Source organism: Arachis hypogaea, chromosome 14 (genome assembly GCF_003086295.3).
Source record: "Arachis hypogaea cultivar Tifrunner chromosome 14, arahy.Tifrunner.gnm2.J5K5, whole genome shotgun sequence".
NCBI lineage: Eukaryota > Viridiplantae > Streptophyta > Magnoliopsida > Fabales > Fabaceae > Arachis > Arachis hypogaea.
Genome location: NC_092049.1, coordinates 100088820 through 100113331, shown reverse-complemented (window position 1 = coordinate 100113331; position 24512 = coordinate 100088820). Strand labels below are relative to the sequence as shown.

Sequence of the window (24512 nt, the reverse complement as noted above, 5' to 3'; positions counted from 1 at the left end):
AAATCTTTCAGAAATTTTTTTATTTTTCTTTATTAATCTGTGTTTTGTCTTTGAGTCTTTTATTATTGTTCTTGTTAAAATTTTAGAATCCTTATTTTCTTTTTCAAATTTTTTTTCGAAATTTTATTTTTTTTACTAATAATTGAGTTTTTCTGTTTGAGTTTAGTTTTATGTTTTAAGTTTGGTGTCAATTGCATGTTTTTTTTATCTTCCTTTAAAATTTTCGAATTAGTGTTTATTGTTCTTTCTTGATCTTCAAGTTGTTCTTGTTTATTTTCCTTGTTTGATCTTTAGTTTTTCTTGTTCTGTGTCTTTTCTTGTTTTTCTTGTGCTTTTTCAAGATATCAGTTTCCAAAAGAAAATTTTATTTATTAAATACAATATTAAAACACTTTAAATTTATAACTCAATTTGCTAGAGCGTTGTGTTTATGTTCTTGGTAATTGGGAACCTTCCTTTTAAAACTTTTTCAAAAATAATTTTTCTTTGAGCAAATCTTGTGTCAAGTTTTAAGTTTGGTGTTTTCTTGTTAGCTTTTCTTTAGTTTTCGAAAACTTTATTGTGATTTTCTAAAAATTTTAAGTTTGGTGTTCTTTCTTCATGTTCTTGTTGTTCTTGTGAGTCTTCAAGGTATTCTTGAGTTTTCCTTGTGTCTTGATCTTAAAATTTTTAAGTTTGGTGTTCCTTGGTGTTTTCCCTCCAAAATTTTCAAAAACAAGGAGCAGTAGATCTAAAAATTTTTAAATCTTGTGCTATTTTACTGTTTTTCTCTTTCCTCATTAAATTCAAAAATATCTTTTCTCTCTATTTTAAAGCAAACTTTCGAAAATTACTTTTAAAATTCAGGTTTTTTATTTCAAAATTTAAAATCTTTTTCAAAAATCATATCCAAAGTTTTTCAAATCTTCTTAATTAAGTAATTATTTTAGTTTTAAATTTTTTGTTCTTAGTTTTCGAAATCTATATTTAATTTCTAATTATCTTATTTAATTTTTGAAATTTTATCTTTATATTTATTTATTCGTTTCTTTTTACAAAATAAAAATAAAAAAAATAAAAATATATTCTATTTGCTATTCATATCAATTCCCTTTTTCCATCATGGACCTAAGTGGAAATGAACAGTCCAAAAGGGACTCTGGGGTCCTATGCTAACCCCACTACTGCTTCATATGGGAGTAGTATTTGTATACCCTCCATCGGAGTCAGTAGCTTTGAGTTGAATCCTCAGCTCATTATCATGGTGCAGCAAAGTTGCCAGTATTTCGGTCTTCCACAGGAAGAACCTACAGAGTTTCTGGCACAGTTTTTACAAATTGCTGACACAATACATGATAAGGAAGTAGATCAGGATGTCTACAGATTATTATTGTTTCCATTTGCTATAAAAGATCAAGCTAAGAGATGGTTAAATAACCAACCTAAAGCTAGCATAAGGACATGGAAACAGCTGTCAGAAAAATTCCTGAATCAATACTTCCCTCCAAAACGGATGACACAGCTAAGGCTGGACATCCAAGGCTTTAAACAAGGAGATAATGAATCTCTTTATGATGCCTGGGAGAGATATAGAGAGATGCTAAGAAAATGCCCCTCTGAAATATTTTCAGAATGGGTGCAGTTAGACATCTTCTATTATGGGCTTACAGAGAAAGCTCAAATTTCTCTAGATCACTCAGCTAGTGGATCTATACACATGAGAAATACAATTGAAGAGGCTCAAGAGCTTATTGATACAGTTGCCAGAAATCAGCATCTGTACCTAAGCAGTGAATCTTCCATGAAAGAAGAGGCTAAAACAGTAACTGCTGAACTCAGTCCTGCAGAACAAATTACTGAATTCAATCAGCAATTAGACTTTCTAACAAAATAGCTGGCCGAATTCAAGGAGATACTACAAGACACAAGAATAGCTAATCTGAATATGGAAGTACAGTTGAAGCAAACAGAACAGCAGTTATCAAAACAAATAACGGAAGAGTGCCAAGCAATTCAATTAAGAAGTGGGAAAACATTAAATACCTCACTTCAAGGCAGCAGGAAGCCAAGAAATGAACAACCTGCTATCCAAAATCCCTCTGAGGACAGTAAGAGCCCAGAGAGGAATAACTCTGGCGTTCAAATGCCAGAAACAGGCAAGGATTTGGCGTCAAACGCCCAATGGAAGCTCAGTTCTGGCGTTCAAATGCCAGGAACAAGTAAGGAGTTGGCATCCAACGCCACTCTAGCTTCTAACCCTGGCATTCAAATGCCAGTGAGGGATCAGACATACACAAGTGCTGATAACAACCCCTCTAAAAAGGCTTCTCCAACCACCTCTGTAGGAAATAAACCTGCAGCAACTAAGGTTGAGGAATATAAAGGCAAGATACCTTATCCTCAAAAACTCCGCCAAGAGAAGCAGGATAAGCAATTTGCTCGCTTTGCAGATTATCTCAGGACTCTTGAAATAAAGATTTCGTTTGCAAAGGCACTTGAACAAATACCTTCTTATGCCAAGTTCATGAAGTAGATCTTGAGTCATAAGAAGGATTGGAGAGAAACTGAAAGAGTTCTCCTCCCTGAAGAATGCAGTGCAGTCATTCTGAAAAGCTTTCCAGAAAAGCTTAAAGATCCCGGAAGCTTTCTAATACCATGCATATTAGAGGGTAATTGTACCAAGACAGCTTTATGTGATCTTGGGACAAGCATCAACCTAATACCTGCATCCACTATGAGAAAGCTTGGTTTAACTGAAGAAGTTAAACCAACCCGGATATGTCTCCAACTTGCTGATGGCTCCATTAAATACCCATCAGGCGTGATTGAGGACATGATTGTCAGGGTTGGGCCATTCGCCTTTCCCACTGACTTTGTAGTGCTGGAAATGGAGGAGCACAAAAGTGCTACTCTCATTCTAGGAAGACCTTTCCTAGCAACTGGACGAACTCTCATTGATGTCCAAAAGGGGGAAGTAACCCTGAGAGTCAATGAGGATGAGTTTAAGTTGAATGCTGTCAAGGCCATGCAGCATCCAGACACACCAAAAGACTGCATGAAAGTTGATTTCATTGACTCTTTGGTAGAGAAGGTCAACATGGCTGAGAGTCTCGAATCAGAGCTGGAAGACATCTTTAAAGATGTTCAGCCTGATTTGGAGGGTTCAGAGGAATTCAAAGAGCTTCTGAGACTTCCTCAGGAAGAGGAGAAACCTCCTAAACCCGAGCTCAAACCACTACCACCATCCCTGAAATATGCATTTCTGGGAGAAGGTGACACTTTTCCTGTAATCATAAGCTCTGTTTTAGAGCCACAGGAAGAGAAAGCACTAATTCAGGTGCTAAGGACACACAAGACAGCTCTTGGGTGGTCCATAAGTGATCTTAAGGGCATTAGCCCAGCCAGATGCATGCACAAGATCCTATTGGAGGATGATGCTAAGCCAGTCGTTCAACCACAGAGGCGGCTAAATCCCGCCATGAAGGAGGTGGTGCAGAAAGAGGTCACTAAGTTACTAGAGGCTGAGATTATTTATCCTATTTCTGATAGCCCCTGGGTGAGTCCTATCCATGTTGTCCCTAAGAAGGGAGGTATGACAGTGGTTCATAATGAAAAAAATGAACTGGTTCCTACAAGAACAGTTACAGGATGGCGTATGTGTATTGACTACAGAAGGCTCAATACAGCCACCAGGAAGGATCACTTCCCTTTACCATTCATAGACCAGATGCTAGAAAGACTAGCAGGTCATGAATACTACTGCTTTTTGGATGGCTATTCAGGTTACAACCAAATTGCAGTAGATCTTCAGGACCAAGAGAAAATAGCATTCACATGTCCATCTGAAGTATTTGCATACAGAAGAATGCCTTTTGGTCTGTGCAATGCACCTGCAACCTTTCAAAGGTGCATGCTCTCTATCTTCTCTGATATGGTAGAGAAATTTCTGGAAGTCTTCATGGATGACTTCTCAATATTTGGAGACTCATTTAACTCCTGTCTTAACCATCTAGCACTTGTTCTGAAAAGATGCCAAGAGACTAACCTGGTTCTAAATTGGGAAAAATGTCACTTTATGGTGACTGAAGGAATTGTCCTTGGGCATAAAATTTCGAACAAGGGAATAGAGGTGGATCAAGCTAAGGTAGAGGTAATTGAAAAATTACCACCACCCACCAATGTTAAGGCAATCAGAATCTTTCTAGGGCATGCAGGATTCTACAGGAGGTTTATAAAGGATTTTTCAAAAATTGCAAAATTCCTGAGCAATCTGCTAGCTGCTGACACGCCATTTGTGTTTGACACAGAGTGTCTGCAAGTGTTTGAAACTCTGAAAGCTAAGCTAGTCACAGCACCAGTTATTTCTGCACCAGACTAGACATTACCATTTGAACTAATGTGTGATGCTAGTGACCATGCCATTGGTGCAGTACTCGGGCAGAGGCATGACAAGCTTCTGCATGTCATTTATTATGTTAGCCGTGTTTTAAATGATGCCCAGAAAAATTACACAACCACAGAAAAAGAATTGCTTGCAGTGGTTTATGCCATTGACAAGTTTAGATCATACTTAGTAGGATCAAAAGTGATTGTGTACACTGACCATGCTGCTCTTAAATATCTACTCACAAAGCAGGATTCAAAACCCAGGCTCATAAGATGGGTGTTGCTTCTGCAAGAGTTTGATATAGAAATAAGAGACAGAAAAGGGACAGAGAACCAAGAGGCTGATCATCTGTCCCGGATAGAACCAGTAGAAGGGGAGTTTCCCCCCTCTATTGAGATCTCTGAGACCTTTCCGGATGAGCATTTGTTTGCCATTCAGGAAACACCATGGTTTTGCAGATATTGCAAACTATAAAGCTGCAAGGTTCATACCCAAGGAGTACAGCAGGCAACAAAAGAAAAAATTAATTACTGATGCAAAGTACTACTTGTGGGATGAACCCTATCTCTTTAAGAGATGTGCAGACGGAATAATCCGTAGGTGTGTGCCTAGAGAAGAAGCACAGAGGATCTTATGGCATTGCCATGGATCACAATATGGAGGCCATTTCGGAGGTGAGCGAACAGCCACCAAGGTCCTCCAATATGGCTTCTACTGGCCTACACTCTATAGGGATTCCCGAGAGTTTGTACGTAACTGTGACAGTTGCCAAAGAGCTGGTAATCTGCTTCATGGTTATGCCATGCCTCAACAGGAAATCTTGGAGATTGAGTTGTTTGATGTATGGGGGATTGACTTCATGGGACCTTTCTCACCATCATACTCAAATACTTATATTCTGGTGGCAGTCGACTATGTATCAAAATGGGTAGAGGCCGTTGCCACACCCACCAATGATACTAAAACAGTGCTAAAGTTCCTCCAGAAACATATCTTCAGCAGGTTTGGTGTCCCTAGAGTACTAATCAGTGATGGGGGCACTCACTTCTGCAACAAACAGCTTTACTCTGCCATGGTCCGGTATGGGATTAGCCACAAGGTGGTGACTCCATATCATCCACAGACAAATGGGCAAGCTGAAGTTTCTAACAGAGAACTAAAAAGAATCCTGGAATGGACTGTAAGTACCCGTAGAAAGGATTGGGTAAGAAGCTTGGATGATACTCTGTGGGCTTACAGAACAGCATTCAAGACTCCTATAGGGACCTCTCCATACCAACTTGTGTATGGTAAGGCCTGTCATCTACCCATGGAACTGAAACATAAGGCCTACTGGGCAACCAGATTCCTAAACTTTGATGCCAAATTAGCTGGAGAAAAAAGATTGCTCTAGCTGAATGAGCTAGAGGAATTCAGACTCACTGCTTTTGAAAATGCCAAGCTTTATAAAGAGAAATAAAAAAGGTGGCATGACAGAAAGCTGTCATCTAGAGTCTTTGAACCAGGACAAAAGGTTCTGTTGTTTAACTCTAGGCTCAGGCTATTCCCCGGGAAACTGAAATCCCGGTGGAGGGGACCATATGTGATTACAAGTGTATCACCATATGGTTATGTGGAGCTTCAAGACATTGATTCTGATAAGAAGTTCATTGTTAATGGACAGAGAATCAAGCACTATCTTGAAGGCGATGTTGAGCAAGAGTGCTCAAGACTGAGGCTAGATTAAAAGCTCAGCAAGGTCCAGCTAAAGACAATAAAGAAGTGCTTGCTGGGAGGCAACCCAGCCATTAGCAAAACTTTTTCTGTTATTTTATTTTATTTTATTCCTCATTTTATTTATATGAGCTTAATATTAACAAGGTAAAGAATCAATTGCATAAGTCCACAGGGTTACAGAAGAATTCAGAGCACAAAACAGGAAAAAGGAGCTTACTGGCAAGAAAACGCCAGTAAGAAACACAACTGGGCGTTAAACGCCCAAAAGGAGCATCTACTGGGCGTTTAACGCCAGATTTACAGCATCCTGGGCGTTCAGAAAAACGCCCAGTGACAAAGGGGTTTCTGGCGTTTAACACCAGCTAGAAGCAACAGCTGGGCGTTAAACGCCCAAACCAAGCAGCAACTGGGCGTTAAACGCCCAAAACATGCAGCAGTTGGGCGTTTAACGCCAGGATTGTGGGGAGTAGGCAATTTCGTTTTCAATTCAAATTTTTTCCATTTTTTATGTTTCAATTCATGATTTCTTGCACAAACATGTTACAAATCCTAATTTTTCAAATCCTTTTTCAAAAGATATCAAATGTATCTTAATTCATAAATCCTTTTTCTTAATCCTCTTCAAATTATTTTCAAATCCTTTTCAAAACAAATCTATCTCTTTTCCTTCTAAAATCTTTTCAACTCATCAATATCTTTTTCAAATCTTCACATTATCTTTTTCAAAATTCAGATTTATCTTTTTCAAATATCTTTCATATCTTTTCAATTTTAAATCACATCTGTTTCTATCATACTTATCTTTTCCAAATCACTTTTTCTATCATATCTTTTTCAAATAATTTTCGAAACCCACCCCCCTTTCCCTTAAATATTGGTTCGGCCTCTCCCCCCCTCCTCCACAAATTGTGCTTGGCTCTCCCTCTTTCCCTCTCCTTTCCTTTCTTTTGCTTGAGGACAAGCAAACCTCTAAGTTTGGTGTGTTTATCCGTGATCACTAATACCCACTAAGATCATGGCTCTTAAGGGAAAACAAACTGACTCTAGAGGCAAGAAAGAGAACATTCCAAAACTACTTTGGAATCAAGGGAAGTTCATAACCAAAGAACATTCAGACCATTTTTACAAAATAATGAGTCTAAGGTCAATGATCCCGGAAGTTAAATTTGATCTGAAAGAAGATGAATATCCGGAGATCCAAGAGCAAATTCGAAACAGGAGCTGGGAAGTCCTAGCTAATCCTGAAACAAAGGTGGGAAGAAACATGGTTCAGGAATTCTATGCTAATCTATGGCAGACGGACAGGCAGAGGATAGCTGGAACCGCATTCTATGACTATAGAACTTTGGTCAGAGGGAAGATTGTTCACACCCACCATGACAAAATAAGGGAGATCTTCAAGCTGCCTCAACTGCAAGATGACCTAGACTCCTTTAATAGGAGAATGATAAGATCAAACCTGGGCTTGGATAAAATCCTAGAGGACATATGCCTCCCTGGAGCCAGGTGGACAACCAACACAAAAGGTGCCCCGAACCAACTCAAGAGAGGAGATCTCAAACCAGTCGCCAGAGGCTGGCTGGACTTCATTGGGCACTCTAGTCTGCCCACTAGCAACCGCTCTGAAGTCACCATCAGAAGAGCAGTGATGATTCATTGCATTATGCTGGAAAAAGAAGTTGAAGTTCATCATCTGATTGCTTGTGAGCTTTACAAAATCGCAAACAAGAACTCCAAAGATGCCAAATTGGCCTACCCAAGCTTAGTTTCTCTATTATGTAAAGATGCTGTGATAAAGATGGGAGTAGATAAGTATATCTTAGTTGAGCAACCAATCACCAAAAAGTCTAGGGAAGGACAACAAGTGCAGGAAGACTCCATCAAGAGAAAAGCAGAGGAGTTCCTCCCGGAAATCCCTCAAATTGAATATTGGGAGCGCCTAGAAGCATCTGTCACCAAGGTGCAAGAAGCTATGGATCAACTGAAGGAAGAACAGCAAAATCAAAACAGCATGCTCTGCAAATTGCTTAGAGAACAAGAAGAGCAAGGGCGTGAACTGAAGGAATTAAAGCGTCAGAAACTATCTCTTGAAGGGCCAAGCACTCCACAGACTAAAGAGGCATCCACCTCCCAAAATCAAGGTTGTTGAGTTCTAATCTTAGCCTTAACTCTGTGATAATTGTTCTTATTTGAGTTTTACCTTAGAAGTTATATATGAGTAGTAGTAATTAGTATCTATATTCTGATTTTATCTCCAATTAAGCTATAATTTATTTTTCTCATCATCATTAAACATGAATAAAATAGCAGATTTTCTTTAGAATAAGGAGGCAATATTTTTCGAGTTTTTAATAAGAAAATTCTAATTATTTACATGTGGTGGCAATGCTTTTTATCTTCTGAATGAATGCTTGAACAGTGCATATGTCTTTTGAATTTGATGTTTATGGATGTTAAATATGTTGGCTCTTGAAAGAATGATGAAAAAGGAGAAATGTTATTTGATAATCTGAAAAATCATAAAAATGATTCTTGAAGCAAGAAAAAGCAGTGAATACAAAAGCTTGCAAAAAGAATGGCGAAAATAAAAGAAAAAGAAAAAGAAAAAGAAAAAGCAAGCAGAAAAAGCCAATAGTCCTTAAAACCAAAACGCAAGGGTAATAAAAAGGATCCAAGGCTTTGAGCATCAGTGGATAGGAGGGCCTAAAGGAATCAAATCCTGGCCTAAGCGGCTAAACCAAGCTGTCCCTAACCATGTGCTTGTGGCGTGAAGGTGTCAAGTGAAAACTTGAGACTAAGCGGTTAAAGTCAAGGTCCAAAGAAAAAAGAAGAGTGTGCTTAAGAACCCTGGACACCTCTAATTGGGGGCTTTAGCAAAGCTAAGTCACAATCTGAAAAAGGTTCACCCAATTATGTGTCTGTGGCATTTATGTATCCAGTGGTAATACTGGAAAACAAAGTGCTTAGGGCCACGGCCAAGACTCATAAAGTAGTTGTGTTCAAGAATCAACATACTGAACTAGGAGAATCAATAACACTATCTGAATTCTAAGTTCCTATAGAGCCAATCATTCTGAGCTTCAATGGATAAAGTGAGATGCCAAAACTGTTCGGAAGCAAAAAGCTACTAGTCCCGCTCATCTAATTAGAATCTGAGCTTCACTCAAAAACTCTGAGATATTATTGCTTCTTAACTTATTTGTATTCTATTTTATTTGTCTAGTTGCTTGGGGACAAGCAACAGTTTAAGTTTGGTGTTGTGATGAGCGGATATTTTATACGCTTTTTGGGGTTAATTTCATGTAGTTTTTTGTATGTTTTAATTGGTTTTTAGTATATTTTCATTAGTTTCTAGGCAAAATTCATATTTCTGGACTTTACTATGAGTTTGTGTGTTATTCTATAATTTTAGGTATTTTCTGGCTGAAATTGAGGGAGCTGAGCAAAAATCTTATTCAGGCTGAAAAAGGACTGCTGATGCTATTGGATTCTGACCTCTCTGCACTCGGAATGCATTTTCTAGAGCTACAGGAGTCTAATTGGAGCGCTCTCAATTGCGTTGGAAAGTAGACATCCAGGGCTTTCCAGTAATACATAATAGTTCATCCTTTGCGCAAGGATAGATGACGTAAATTGGCGTTCAATGCCAGTTCCATGTTACAGTCTGGCGTTAAACGCCAGAAACAGGTTACAAATTGGAGTTAAACGCCAGAAACAGGTTACAACCTGGCGTTTAACTCCAGAAACAGCCTAGGCACGTGTAAAGCTTGAGTCTCAGTCCCAGCACACACCAAGTGGGCCCCAGAAGTGGATTTCTGCACCATCTATCTTAGTTTATTCATTTTCTGTAAACCTAGGTTACTAGTTTAGTATTTAAACAACTTTTAGAGATTTACTTTGCACCTCATGACATTTTTAGATCTGAACTTTATACTCTTTGACGGCATGAGTCTCTAAACTCCATTGTTGGGGTGAGGAGCTCTGCTGTGTCTCGATGAATTAATGTAATTATTTCTGTTTTCTATTCAAACACGCTTGTTTCTATCTAAGATGTTCATTCGCACTTCAATATGATGAATGTGATGATCCGTGACACTCATCACCATTCTCAATCTATGAACGTGTGCCTGACAACCACTCCCATTCTACCTTCGATTGAATGAATATCTCTTGGATTCCTTAATCAGAATCTTCATGGTATAAGCTAGAATCCATTGGCAGCATTCTTGAGAATCCGGAAAGTCTAAACCTTGTCTGTGGTATTCCGAGTAGGATTCAGGGATTGAATGACTGTGACGAGCTTCAAACTCACAAAGGTTGGGCGTAGTGACAGACGCAAAAGGATCAATGGATCCTATTCCAGCAGGAGTGAGAACCGACAGATGATTAGCCGTGTGGTGACAGCACACCTGGACCATTTTCACTGAGAGGACGGATGGTAGCCATTGACAACGGTGATCCACCAACACACAGCTTGCCATAGGAGGAACCTTGCGTGCGTGAAGAAGAAGACAGGCGGAAAGCAGAGATTTAGAAGACAAAGCATCTCCAAAACTCCAACATATTCTCCATTACTGCAGAACAAGTATTTATTTCATGCTCTTTTATTTTTCGCAATTCAAACTGATAAGTATAATTGATATCCTGACTAAGAAGTACAAGATAACCATAGATTACTTCAAACCAACAATCTCCGTGGGATTCGACCCTTACTCACGTAAGGTATTACTTGGACGACCCAGTGCACTTGCTGGTTAGCGGTACGAGTTGTGAAAAGTGTGATTCACAATTCGTGCACCAATCTTCGAGTGGATTTAACTTTTATTAGTTATCTTTTATTTTATCTTTGTATTTTTTATTTATAAATAATATCTTTTAATTTTAGAATTTATTATTTTATTTTAGTTTCAAATCAAAATTAGGTTACATATAAAAGAAAAAAGATTCACCCTTCAAGGGGGAGCTTCTCACTTCCGCACGTTTCACTTTTCAGAACCCTTGTTTTCTCTCTAAGTCATGAGCTAATAAACCTCCTCAGTTAAGGTTAAGAGATCTATTTATTTCTATGGATTAAGACTATTGCTTTTCTATTTTAATTAATATATTGATTTAGTTTCAAGGATTACTTTCGTTCTTCATTTTATGAATCTGGGTGGAACAAAAGTATATCCCTTATTCTATATGCGTTCTTATGATCCGTGGAAGAGGTCTCTCACTTGAACAACAACTTGAAAGTAAATTCCATCTAAATTGCTAATTACAGTTTGCCATGAAATGAATCTTGCATGATTAAACTAGTTAGTAAGAACACTTAATCTAGAAAAGTAAACATCTTCGATACCTTAACTGTTTTCTCTCATTAATTTCTCACCAATTCTCTTATTTGCTTCTTTTACTCTTGAATTACTATTTAATGCTATTTGAAATCACCAAACCCACTTTTCTGCCTGCCTAATTGAACCAATTAGTCGACCATTATTGCTCAGTCCATCAGTCCTCATGAGATCGACCCTCACTCACCTGAGGTATTACTTGGATGACCTAGTGTACTTGCTAGTTTAGTTGTGGATATTCCAAAAATCTGCACCATTTAGTGAATGCATTGATTTGCTGGGACATAGCCTTATTCTATGCCAAAAATAGTGTCCAGTGTGTCCAATTCCATCACTCCTCTCTTCATTGTTCTTTCGAAAGAATACAAGTATTGATTATTTGTCACTATCTCAATTAATTCCAAGGCTTCTTCAGTTGTCTTCATATGCTTGGATCTTCCAGCTGAGGAGTCCAATAAGTTCCTAGAAGTATGAATGATTCCATTATAAAAGATTTGGAATTGAACCCGGTCAGAGAACATATCCTGGGGGCACCTTCTCAGCATTTCTTTGTATCTCTCCCAGGCTTTATAGAAAGATTCTCCATTTCTTTGTTTGAAAGTCTGGATATCATGTCTCAGCTTTGTCAACTTCTACAGTGGGAAGAATTTGGTTAGAAATTTATTAACCAAATCATCCCATGTTGATATACTCTCCAGCGGCTGGGTATGGAGCCACTGTTTGGCTCGGTCCCTCACGGAGAATGGGAATAGCCTCAACTGATAGGCTTCGGTAGAGACTCCATTAGTCTTGACTATATCACAAATCTGAAGAAAGGTAGAGATGTGTAAATTCAGATCTTCTTGAGGGCTCCCACTAAATTGACTTTGTTGCACCAAGAAGATGAGTTGAGGCTTTAATTCAAAGTTATTGGCCTCCATAGCAAGTGCTATTATGCTGCTTCCTGTAACGGCCTAACTTCCAGCACGTCATGATCGTACCAAAAGTAAAGCATTACTAACCTGATTCCTTTATTATCTATTTAATATTGAGCTTTTACGTGTTGATCTGTCAATAGTTTTTTTAAAAAGTTAAAAATTTTCCATCAAGAATAAGTAACACATATTCACATACTTAATATTAGTTATACATTATAGTATTACATACCAAACTAATTACAAAACCTAGCCCTTTGTAAAAATACTACATCACGAATGAAGGGAAAATAAGCCTAAAAATATACGACTGCTCAAATGAAGTCTTTTTCTCCTGCAACCTCTCCATCAGTCTTCCTATAATGTTGAAAAGGTTTTGGAAAATTTTGGGATGAAAACAACTCCACACGTTCTTAGTAGAAAAAGTGAATGCTGTGAGAGTAAAGAAATAAAATGCAAATAATTACCTTATAACTTAAAAATAAATATCTTTATTAAACGTTTAGAATTCTTTAAGACTTACTTTAAAGACTTTAGTTAGTTTCTTCAAATTACATTACTTTAAGCAATTCCTAGTCACGTCACTCAGTTTTCAGTTACATTAATCAGTTCTCAATTACAGAAATTAGTTTATAGTCACCTCAATTTCATTAGCCATTCCTCAATTACACAAATCAGATAGTTCACATATCAGTTCTCAGTTACCTTGACATATTCAGGAACCAACAAACACAAGCAGACACACAATACAAACATACAAACAATTCACACATAAATCAAATAGCAAGGAATTCATAAATAACATAACACAGGCACACTCAAGCAATTCACACAAATACATATGATAAATGCCTTTCCTATACAGGCTATAAGCTCATGCGTTGATTGTCTACCCGCAACCCGACATTACCTAAGAGGAATCCCTAATATGGTTTCTCACTGAGTTAGTCAAGCACTGGTATCATCATAGGAAAACCCATGTCAGTCAGGATACTGCAGCATCATCGATTTATCCGAGTCAGTCAAGCCAGAAATAATAATAATAATAATAATAATAATAATAATAATAATAATAATAATAATAATAATAATAATAATAATAATAATAATAATATTCACTATAGCTTAGAAAAGTGCATCTCAAAGAGAAATAGGCTATCAGTTAGATGGGTGTTCCCAAATTCGCAATTGGCACAAAGGCCCAATCAAACAACCAATTCTCATATATAATTATCAGTTTTCAGTCATTTATTCATCATTCACAGTTTCTTAATTATCTTTCTCAATCATCGTTTCTCGTTCCTTTTTTTTTGCCATACCTCCGCATCACCAAATACATTCACACCTCCGCATCACCATATAATCATTCACACCTCCGCATCACCATATAATTTTATACATTCCTCTGCATTACTAGAAAGGTACACTTTTAGCCATTCATCAATCATAACATCAAAATGTTTAGTTTATAAGTATTCAAACTCTTTCAATATTTAATCAAGGTAAGATCCTCTTTTCATTATTTAAAACTCTTTCTTACCCTTCTTAAGCATTCTTCAATCCACTTTCAAGTACTTTAGATTTAGTCCTAATCTTTTAAAAGAATACTCACTTTTTAAGTTTATAAATAGCCCATGATCAACATCAACCAAGCACTCAAATATTTATTTCCAACTATCAAACATCTAATCTATTAATCATACATTTTAGAAATAATTTACATAATTCAATTTAACTAAGTCCTTATATTTTTATAAAATTTCGGATATAACCTTCCTTAAAAATGGACTTAAACGACCCTTTAAGGGTTCCCTCAATTTCAACAAATCACCAACCTTTCCTTAACAATTTATCAGGCAGACGATTCCAATTAATCATTTAATTTTATTTAATCTCCTTAGTTATTATAAAATTGCTTGTAAACCCTTAAAGTTATTACTTTAGTCAAAAACCAATTTTTAAGAAACCGGTTTAACAATCACACCTCAATCTTATCAATTCATAAATGACTTTTTTTAACTAAAAGACTAACAGATTTTCATTTCCAAATTCCCAAAATTCTGCTTTATATAATTTTCAATTATTACAAAATTATCTTTATACTCTTAAAGTTACTACATTAGTTTACAAATTAGATTTCAAGAAATCAATTTAACAATCAACCCATGATCTTTTTTTAATTCACAATTTCAAACCTAGCTTATCTAAATCAATTCAATAACCAATATACTATTCTCAATTCATACATCATTTAAACAAAGCATAAACATAACGTATTCACGATCAGTCTAATTAATCAGGATCTAATAAAATAATCAATCCATTGATCATTATCATAAAGACCTTAAAAGTAGTCACAGTTCACAGCCATAGTCTTAACTAATAAAGAAAAACTCAGAAAATTAGTTTGGTCATTAAACTATCATCACAGTTACAACAAACCATATCACAATAATCATCCAATCAACTATCATACATAACTAGACTTAAATCAATCACAATTTTAGTCACAATCCAGATCAAACTCATTAATCAATCATCTCTTTTCTTCATCATTCTTTATCATCTCCTCTTCCCTAATCAGCGTCGAAGACGGTGAGGTGAGCTTTGGCGGTGGTGACAAGGTGCGGCCGCCTCCCTCCTTCTTCTCTCTCTCCCTTTCTCTCTTTTTCTTTGTTCTGATTTCTGCCTTCTCCCTTTCTATATCGCGTGTGTATGTTTTGAGCGAGGTGAGAGTGTGAGTCATTGGGTTATGGAATAAGAGAAAAACGCGTGTTTCTGGGAAGAAAGGGAAGGCTATGCGTGTGTTAGTGTGTGTCCGTGCATGTGTGGCTGACTCTAGGGTTAGGATTAGAGTAAAATATATACTAATTATATAAAATTTTTGGGATAATATAATAATTAAGGATTGAAATATAATACCGTAAAATTATTTTAGAAACACAATTTTATTTATTAACATACTAATAGATCTCAATAATTATTTTCAATTTAAAATCTAAAATATAAATTTAAACCCAAAACACGAATTACTCCAGTTAAATTATATCATTTTCATCATTTTTTAATTAACTAAAAATATTCATAAAAGTAATTTAATTATTCTTGATAAATTAATTTCTAAAAATAAGGATCTTAAATTAATAAAATAATTTATAACTTATTTCTATTTAGATTTTTAAAAATGTGGGTCATTACACTCACACAATTTTCAGAGATGGATTTGGTGAAAGACCCAAGAGTCCTCCAAGCATTAGCATTGTTATTGGTATTGTCTGCCATTGTGCCTAGCTCCTCATACTCTTCTACTTCTTCCACTACTTCAACTTCTTTCCTTTGATCTCTAGATTTCTTCCTTATTCAGGGCAGTGTTCTTTCAATCTTTGGATCAAAGTGAAAAGGCTTATTGTCCTTATTGCCCTGCATAAACACACAGACAACAAAAAAATTAGAATTTTCTACGTCAGAGTGAAAAAAATTCTCAATAAGGTGATAAACAAGAAAAAGAAAGAAAAAGGGTCTAATCTAAGTAATCAATTAACTGGTTTATTCTTAATCTCAATTAATCCCCGGCTCGGTGCCAAAAACTTAATGGAAGTCTTCCAAAACTCGGCAAGTGCATCGAATATCAAGTAATACCACGGAAGTGGATTATTATTCCCACGAGGATTAACGGATTAAGCAAGTAATGGTTAACTGATTATTCTAGTTAGATAATGAAAAACTTGATTTAAGACGACTTGAATACTAAAATAGAAAATTAAACAAAAGCAACAGTAATTGAGTAGAAAAAGTGATATGATTAAAAATGTTAAGGCTTTGGAGATGTTTAGACTTCAGGACAAATGCTTCTTACTTTCTACCTTGATCATGCAAAGATAAATCTATGGCAAACCATAATTAATCAAATCCCAATTTCTTAGTAATTCAATTTCTCTTTAACCTAAGTAATTGCTAATTCTTTAGTCAATTATTTAAGAAAAGAGATTAAGCACAATTCCTTATTCAAGCCACACAATTCTTAGAGATTAATCCTAGTTGATTTTATGTCACTTATCAAAACTAGTTTAAGAACCTTAAGAGATCATGAGAAGAAGTCTAAACTCAATTCCAGTAATTAACTTTTCCAAGTTGAAAATAGGATTTAATTAGGTTAGAATTATTTTTCAATACATTCAAACCCTTTTGATGAAGAACGAAAACTTGCTGCTAAAGAAAATATCAATGCATTAATCAAAAGTAGGAAAGCAATAACATTAGTCCATTAGAATCAACAAACCTCCTAACCTTAACTGAGAATATTAGTGACTTATGGTGCAGAGCAAAAACAAGGATTCAAAATAATGCAAACTAAACTCCAAAGGTCCCGATCCAGAGTTCTCTGGATCCTTTTATACTCTCACCTAAAACAAAACATAGAATTTAAATTCAAACTCAATTAAAACAAAATCAAATAATATCTTTTCTAATTAACTTTAAATTAAAAATAATTCTCCTTGTGATTAGAACTTAAGCCTTGGTGAGTTACTTCCTAAGAAATCATGGGCTTGCACTAGATCTTGGGCTTGAGAGGTTGTCATGACACTTGGGTGATTAATATCGTACTTCAAGGCTCTTTTCAGGATCATTGGAGCTTGTCCCAAGAGTATTTTCATGGGCGTGTGCAGTGTGAGGTACGTACCACTTGAAGCTTGTTTTGGAGACAATGAAGATTGATGGACAATGGCCCAACGTGCCACATTGGGAACGCTCTTGAAGGAGGTGAACACAACGTGTGAGTGGGCGTGCATGGCGTGGGAACTTGATGATGCTGGAAAATGGCATGCCTGGCATGTGCAACATAGGATGCCTTTCGAGAAGTGCATGGAGATGGCGTGAGGCACTTGAATGGCGTGCCACACCTTCGCAAGTTGCATGGGAATGGGCGTGAATGGCATCCCACTTCGTCGAAGCTTGAATAGGGGCTGGAGTGAGGCATGTGAGTGGTGCAGAATTCGAATATCCACAACTGAACCGACAAGTGCACCGCCTCATACCAAGAAATACCTCAAGTGAGTGAGGATCGACCCCACGAGGATTGATGGACTAAGCAATAGTAGTCGAATGAATTACTTAGTCAGGCAAGCAGAAGTTAGTGTTTTGAGAGTCGTAATTCGCACTAAACAGAAATTCAAAGAGTAAGGAAGCAAACAGTGGAATTGGTGTGAAATATATATGAGAAAGCAGTTAAGGTTTCGGTGTTATTTATTTTTCCGAATTAAATTTTCTTACCAACTATTTTAATCATGCAAGATTCATTTCATGGCGAACTGTAATTGACTAAATCCTAATTCTTTAGTAATTTAGTCTCCTCTAACCTAATCAACCGCCAATGTCTTGGTCACTTAATATAGATTAGAGGGTTAGGTTTAATTCTTGTTTATTAGTCACAAAAATCCTAATTACCCAAATATAAGAGGATTATATGTCACGTATCCCGTTAAATCCAGGTAATTAGCAATTTAGGAGGAATTTACTTTCAAGTTAGTATTCAAGTGAGATAAATCTTCCAAGAATCACAAGAATTCATATAGAATAAGGGTTATTCTTTCGATCTACCCAGTTTCATAAGATGAAGAACGAAAGTAATCCTTGAAACTGAATCAATACATTAATTAAAATAGAATAATAATAGTCTTATCCATAGAAATAAACAGAGCTCCTAACCTTAACTAAGGAGGTTTAGTGGCTCATGACTCAGAGTGAAAACTAGGGTTCAGAAAATGTGAAAGTGCGTAAGAGAGAAGATTCCCCAAAGGGCTGAATCTTTTTTTTATATCTAACCTAATTTGATTTGAAACTAAAATAAAATAATAAATTATAAACCTAAAAGATTTTGTTTGTAATTAAAAATAACTAAAATAAAATAAAATAGAATAATTAAAAGCTAAATCCATCTAAAAATGCTTTTTTGATGAAGTGTGATCCGCATTGCTGGCGCTAAACGGCAGATTCGGCGTTTAGCTCCCAAGGTCTAACACCCTAACTATCAAAATGTCATGCTTCCGGTTGCACCACTCTGATAGCTCGGGTATTATGACGACTCTAATAATATTTAATACTAAAATATGAGCCTGTTTAAAACTTAAATCGTATTTTTCAAGACATACATCTACACTTACAATACTTACAAAGAATACATATATTAATTTACAAGCATTGCATAATCAAATTCCTATCCCTCTTATAAAGACTTGTAAAGATAAAGGTGAGGGAAAAAAGTAACTAATACAACACAAACATCATTTAAACAGAAACAAAATAACTAAGCTCTTTCAAACTTCGTGATCCATAACTGAAAAAGAAAAGACTTGTAGGGGAGTGAGAACATCGTCCTCGCTGGTTCTCACCATGGGGTTAGAGAATTACTATAATAGGATACGTGAAAAATAAAACTGTTTCTAAAGTATAGCCTTATGTATCTTTTCAAAATCCAAAGATTTATATTCAAAAAAATCCAAAATCCTTTGTTAAAAGAGAAAAAACTGTTAATTATTCAAAAAAAATCCAAAAGCCTCTTTAAAAGTTTTTCCTAGACAGCATGAATGACCAAGCTGTTCCAAGCATAGGTTCATTAAGTCTATGGTGAACCAGTTTAGTTTTTTATACTTTTCTAAACTAAGAACACAAACCAAACGCAGCCTTCGGCCCATCACATAATCAATCACGGCCATAGGCCCAAACAATTCAATCAACAACCAAAACCACCACAATCCAACCAACTTTCAGTCACAAACACAAGTAAGAAGATTCAAACACAATCAGGCAGTTACATCAAGTAAAGCAATTAGCAATTAGACATAATTATTCACATAGGCAAACCAATTACAATATGCACACCCAAACAATGTCACATAGACGCAAATGACAAATGCCTGCCCTACGGCCGATGAGTCTCATCTGTCGTTATAAAGCCAACCCGACAAATCCTGGTAGCTAACCATTGGACTGTTGGTGCACGAAATTGTGATTACACTTTTTACAACTACGCACAACTGACCAGCAAGTGCACTGGGTCGTCCAAGTAATACCTTACGTGAGAAAGGGTCGATCCCACAGAGATTGTCGGCTTGAAGCAAGCTATGGTTATTTTGTAAATCTTAGTCAGGAGATTAATGATAAGAGTGATTATATTTATGAAAAATAAATAACATGACATAAATAGTACTTGAGATTCAGTAATGAGAAACAGGCTGAGGTTCCGGAGATACTCTGTCATCTGAATCTCTGCTTTCCTACTGTCTTCTTCTCCAAACACGCATGGCTTCCTTCAATGGAAAGTTGTATGATCCTCTCAGATGAAAACAAATCCATATGCGCTGTCACTGCACGGCTAATCATCTGTCGGTTTCCACTAGCGTCGGAATAGGACCCTTGTCCTTTTGCACACTGTCACTGCGCCCAACATTCGCAGGTTTGAAGCTCGTCACAGTCATCCCTTTCCGAATCCTACTCGGAATACCACAGATAAGGTTTAGACTTTTCGGATCCTAGGAATGCTGCCAATTGGTTCTAGCCTATACCACGAAGGTTCTAACCTCCGGACTTGGTCTGTGGATTAGAAACCCAAGAGATACGCACTCAAGCTATCGCCCAATGACTACGTTGAGCTCAGATAGAACGGGAGTGGTTATCAGGCATGCGTTCATAGGTTGAGGATAATGATGAGTGTCACGGATCATCATATTCTCCATATTGAAGTACGAGTGAGTATCTTAGAATAGAATCAAGCGTGATTGAATAGAAAATAGTAGTAATTGCATTAATCCATTGAAACACAGCAGAGCTCCTCACCCCCACCTATGGGGTTTAGAGACTCATGCCGTCAAGGATACAATATGGAATGTAAAAATGTCATGAGTTACAGAATGAATCTCTAAAAGTAGTTTTTATACTAAACTAGTAACTTAGGTTTACAGAAAATGAGTAACTAAGTGCAGATAGTGCAGAATTCTACTTCTGGGACCCACTTGGTGTGTGCCTGGGCTGAGCATTCAAGCTTTCACGTTCATATGCCCAAATTTGGCATTAAACGCCACCTCAGGTGCCAGAATGGGCGTTTAACACCGAAAAAGGTGCCAGTTCTAGCGTTTTACGCCAGACAGTTTTAGGCTGATTTTGGATGCTGATTTGGGCCATCAAATCTCGAGAAAAGTATAAACTATTATATATTTCTGGAAAGCCCAGGATGTCTACTTTCCAATGCAATTAAGAGCGTGCCAATTGGGCTTCTATAGCTCCAGAAAATCCAGTTCGAGTGCAGGGAGGTCAGAATCCAACAGCATCTGCAGTCCTTTTTCAGCCTCTGAATCAGATTTTTGCTCAGGTCCCTCAATTTCAGCTAGAAAATACCTGAAATTACAGAAAAATACACAAACTCATAGTAAAGTCCAGAAATGTGATTTTTGAATAAAAACTAATAAAAATATAATAAAAAGTAATTAAAACATACTAAAAACTATGTAAAAAATAATGCCAAAAAGGGTATAAATTATCCGCTCATCACAACACCAAACTTAAATTGTTGCTTGTCCCCAAGCAACTAAAACAAAATAGGATAAAAATAAGAGAATATACAATGAATTTCAGACTTATCAATGAAGATTAGCTTCAATTAGATGAGCGGGGCTTGTAGCCTTTTTGCTTCTGAACAGTTTTGGCATCTCACTTTATCTTTTGAAGTTCAGAATGATTGGCATCTATAGGAACTCAGAATTCAGATAGTGTTATTGATTCTCTTAGTTCAGTATGTTGATTCTTGAATACAGCTACTTTATGAGTCTTGGCCGTGGCCCTAAGCATTTTGTTTTCCAGTATTACCACCGGATACATAAATGCCACAGACACATAACTGGGTGAACCTTTTTAGATTGTGACTCAGCTTTGCTAGAGTCCCCAGTTAGAGGTGTCCAGAGCTCTTAAGCACACTCTTTTTTTGCTTTGGACCACGACTTTAACCGCTCAATCTCAAGCTTTTCACTTGACACCTTCACGCCACAAGCACATGGTTAGGGACAGCTTGGTTTAGCCGCTTAGGCCAGGATTTTATTCCTGTGGGCCCTCCTATCCATTAATGCTCAAAGCCTTGGATCCTTTTCTACCCTTGCCTTTTGGTTTAAAGGGCTATTGGCTTTTTCTACTTGCCTTTTCTTTTTCTTTCTTCTTCTTTTTTTTCGCAAGCTTTGTATTCACTGCTTTTTCTTGCTTCAAGAATCAATTTTATGATTTTTCATATTATCAATAACATTTCTCTTTTTCTTTATTCTTTCAAGAGACAACAATTTTAACATTCATAAACAACAATATCAAAAATATGCACTGTTCAAGCATTCATTCAGAAAACAGAAAATATTGCCACCACATCAAAATAATTAAGCTAGCTTCAAGATAAAATCCGAAATCATGCACTTCTTGTTCTTTTGTAATTAAAAATATTTTTTATTTAAGAAAGGTGAGTGATCATGGAATTTATTCATAGCCTTAAGACATGGACTCTAAATTTTATTAATCATGAAATAAAAAATAAGACATAAAATAAACATAAAAGCAGACAGATAATAAGAAAGGAAATTAAAGACATAAAAATAAATGACTCTAATACTAATGCTTATGTGACTCTTAAAATAGATCTCTAATAACAAAAGTTATCATAGAGTTAGGACTCAACAACCTGTATTGGGAGAGGCAAGTGCTCCTTCAATTTGTAGGACGCCTGGCTCTTCAAGGAACAGCTTCTGGCGCTTTAGCTCTTGTATCTCACGCCCTTGCTTCTCTTGTTCTCTGAGCAGTTTGCAGAGCATGCTATTCTGATTCTGCTGCTCTTCCTTGAGTTGATCCATAGATTTTTGTAGCTTGTTGACAGATGCTTCTAAGTGGGCCCAATAGTCAAATTGAGGAATTTTTGGGAGGAGCTCATGCGCCCTCCTTTTGATGAGGTTGTCTTGAACTTGAGGTCCATCCATCACTCTTTTGGTGATTGAGTGTTCGACTAGGATATACTCATCAACACCTATTTGTACTCCCGCATCTTTACATAACAGACTGATCAAGCTTGGGTAGGCCAATTTGGCTTCAGTGGATTCCTTGTTTGCAATTGTGTAAATTCCATAAGGAATTAATTGATGGACCTCCACTTCTTTTCCCAGCATAATATAGTGGATCATCACTGCTCTTTTGATAGTGACTTCAGAGCGGTACTGGTGGGAAGAATGGATCGCCCAATGAAATCCAGCCAGCCCCTAGCAACTGGCTTGAGGTCTCCTCTCTTCAGTTGCTTTGGGATACCTTTTGAATTGGTTATCCACTTGGTTCCAGAGAGGCATATGTTCTCTAGAACTTTATCCAACTTTTTATCTTTAGCCATTCTCCTGTTTAAGGATTCTGGATCATCCTACAGTTGAGGAAGTTTGAGGATTTCTCTCACTTTGTCAAGATGGAAGTAGATAATCCTCCCTCTGACCATGGTTCTAAAAGTGTGGAAGGCAGTTCCCTCCATTCTTTGCTTATCTGTCAGCCACAGATTTGCATAGAATTCCTGGACCATGTTTCTTTCCACATTCATCTCAGGATTAGCTAGGATTTCCCAGCCCTATTTTGAATCTGCTCTTAGATCTCCGGATATTCGTCTTCTTTCATATCGAACTTGACTTCCGGGATCGCTGATCTTCTGCACACTATTTTGAAGTAATGATCTGCATGTTCTTTGGTGCAGAACCTCTCATGCATCCATTGTGGTTTTGGATTATTTTCTTTCTTGCTTTTTGGAGTGGTTTGTTTTCCTTTAGGGGCCATGATCTTGGTCAGTGATCACGGAAAATCACACCAAACTTAGAGGTTTTCTTGTCCTCAAGCAAAAGCACAGAAAGAAGATGAGTAGATGGAGAGAATGATTCGAGTGATGGAGGAGGGGTGATGGCTGAATGTATAAATAGAGGGGAGGGAGGGTATGGTTTCGAAAATTTAAAAAGAAAAAAGATATGATTGAAAGATATAATTGATAAACGATAAACATGATATGCAAAAGAGAAGATTGTTTTCAAAATTTAAGAGATATGAAGAAGATATGAGGAAGTTAAATCTGAATTTTTGTTTATGTATCTAAGAAATAAAAGATAATATGAATGAATTGAAAAGATTTAAAAAGAAATTGGGAAGTTAAATGAGTTTTTGGAAAAGATTTGAAAAGAAATTGAAGGAGAATTAAAAGGAATTTATAAGATTATGAATTTTGTTAATGGAAGTTGAAAAATGAATGTTTGTGCTAGTTTGATGCAAAAAATTTTGAATTAAAATAAGAAAATTCGAAAAAATTTGGATTGAAAACGAAATTACCTCTCCCCTATCTGTTCTGGCGTTAAATGCCCAGAATGATATCCATTCTGGCGTTTAACGCCCATCTAGTGGCCATTTTGGGCGTTTAACGCCCAGCCAGGTATCCTGGCTGGCGTTAAATGCCAGAAATCTTTCCTCACTGGGTGTTTTTCTAAATGCCCAGAATGCTGCCAATTCTGGCATTAAACGCCTAGAATGCTACCTATTCTGGCGTCTAACGCCCAGAATGATACCTTTACTGACGTTTTGACGCTAGTGAGCTCCTTTTCTCTGTGATTTCTCTGTTTTATGTCTTGAACCTCTATTTTCCTGACTTTTTCACTGAAAATATATTAATTAATAAGGAAAACAAAATTAAAAAGACTTATCTAACTGTTACAAACATCTAATTATTGATAATGGCTTGGTTGCCTCCCAGCAAGTGCTTCTTTACTATCTTTAGTTGTACTTTACTGAGCTTTCAACTTAGTCTTAGCTTTGAGCATTCTTGCTCAAAATTGCCTTCAAGATAATGTTTGATTCTTTGTCCATTAACAATGAACTTTTTGTCAGAATCAATATCTTGAAGTTCTACATAGCCATATGGTGACACACTTGTAATTACATATGGGCCCCTCCACTGGGATTTCAATTTCCCGGGAAACAATCTGAGCCTAGAGTTAAACAGCAGGACCTTCTGTCTTGTCTTAAAGACTCTAGATGACAGCCTTTTATCATGCCATATTTTTGCTTTCTCCTTATAAATTTTGGCATTTTCGAAAGCATTGAGTCTGAATTCTTCCAGCTCATTCAACTAGAGTAATCTCCTCTCTC

The 24512-nt window shown here is 36.6% G+C and overlaps 1 non-coding gene across 1 annotated transcript; it reads left to right on the top strand.

Annotated features, from left to right (window-relative positions):
- The first annotated feature begins 11931 nt into the window (after positions 1-11931).
- On the top strand, positions 11932-12038 carry LOC112746051 (small nucleolar RNA R71). The gene has a single exon (XR_003173951.1). It is a non-coding gene; the product is annotated as a small nucleolar RNA R71 (small nucleolar RNA).
- Positions 12039-24512: the final 12474 nt, after the last annotated feature.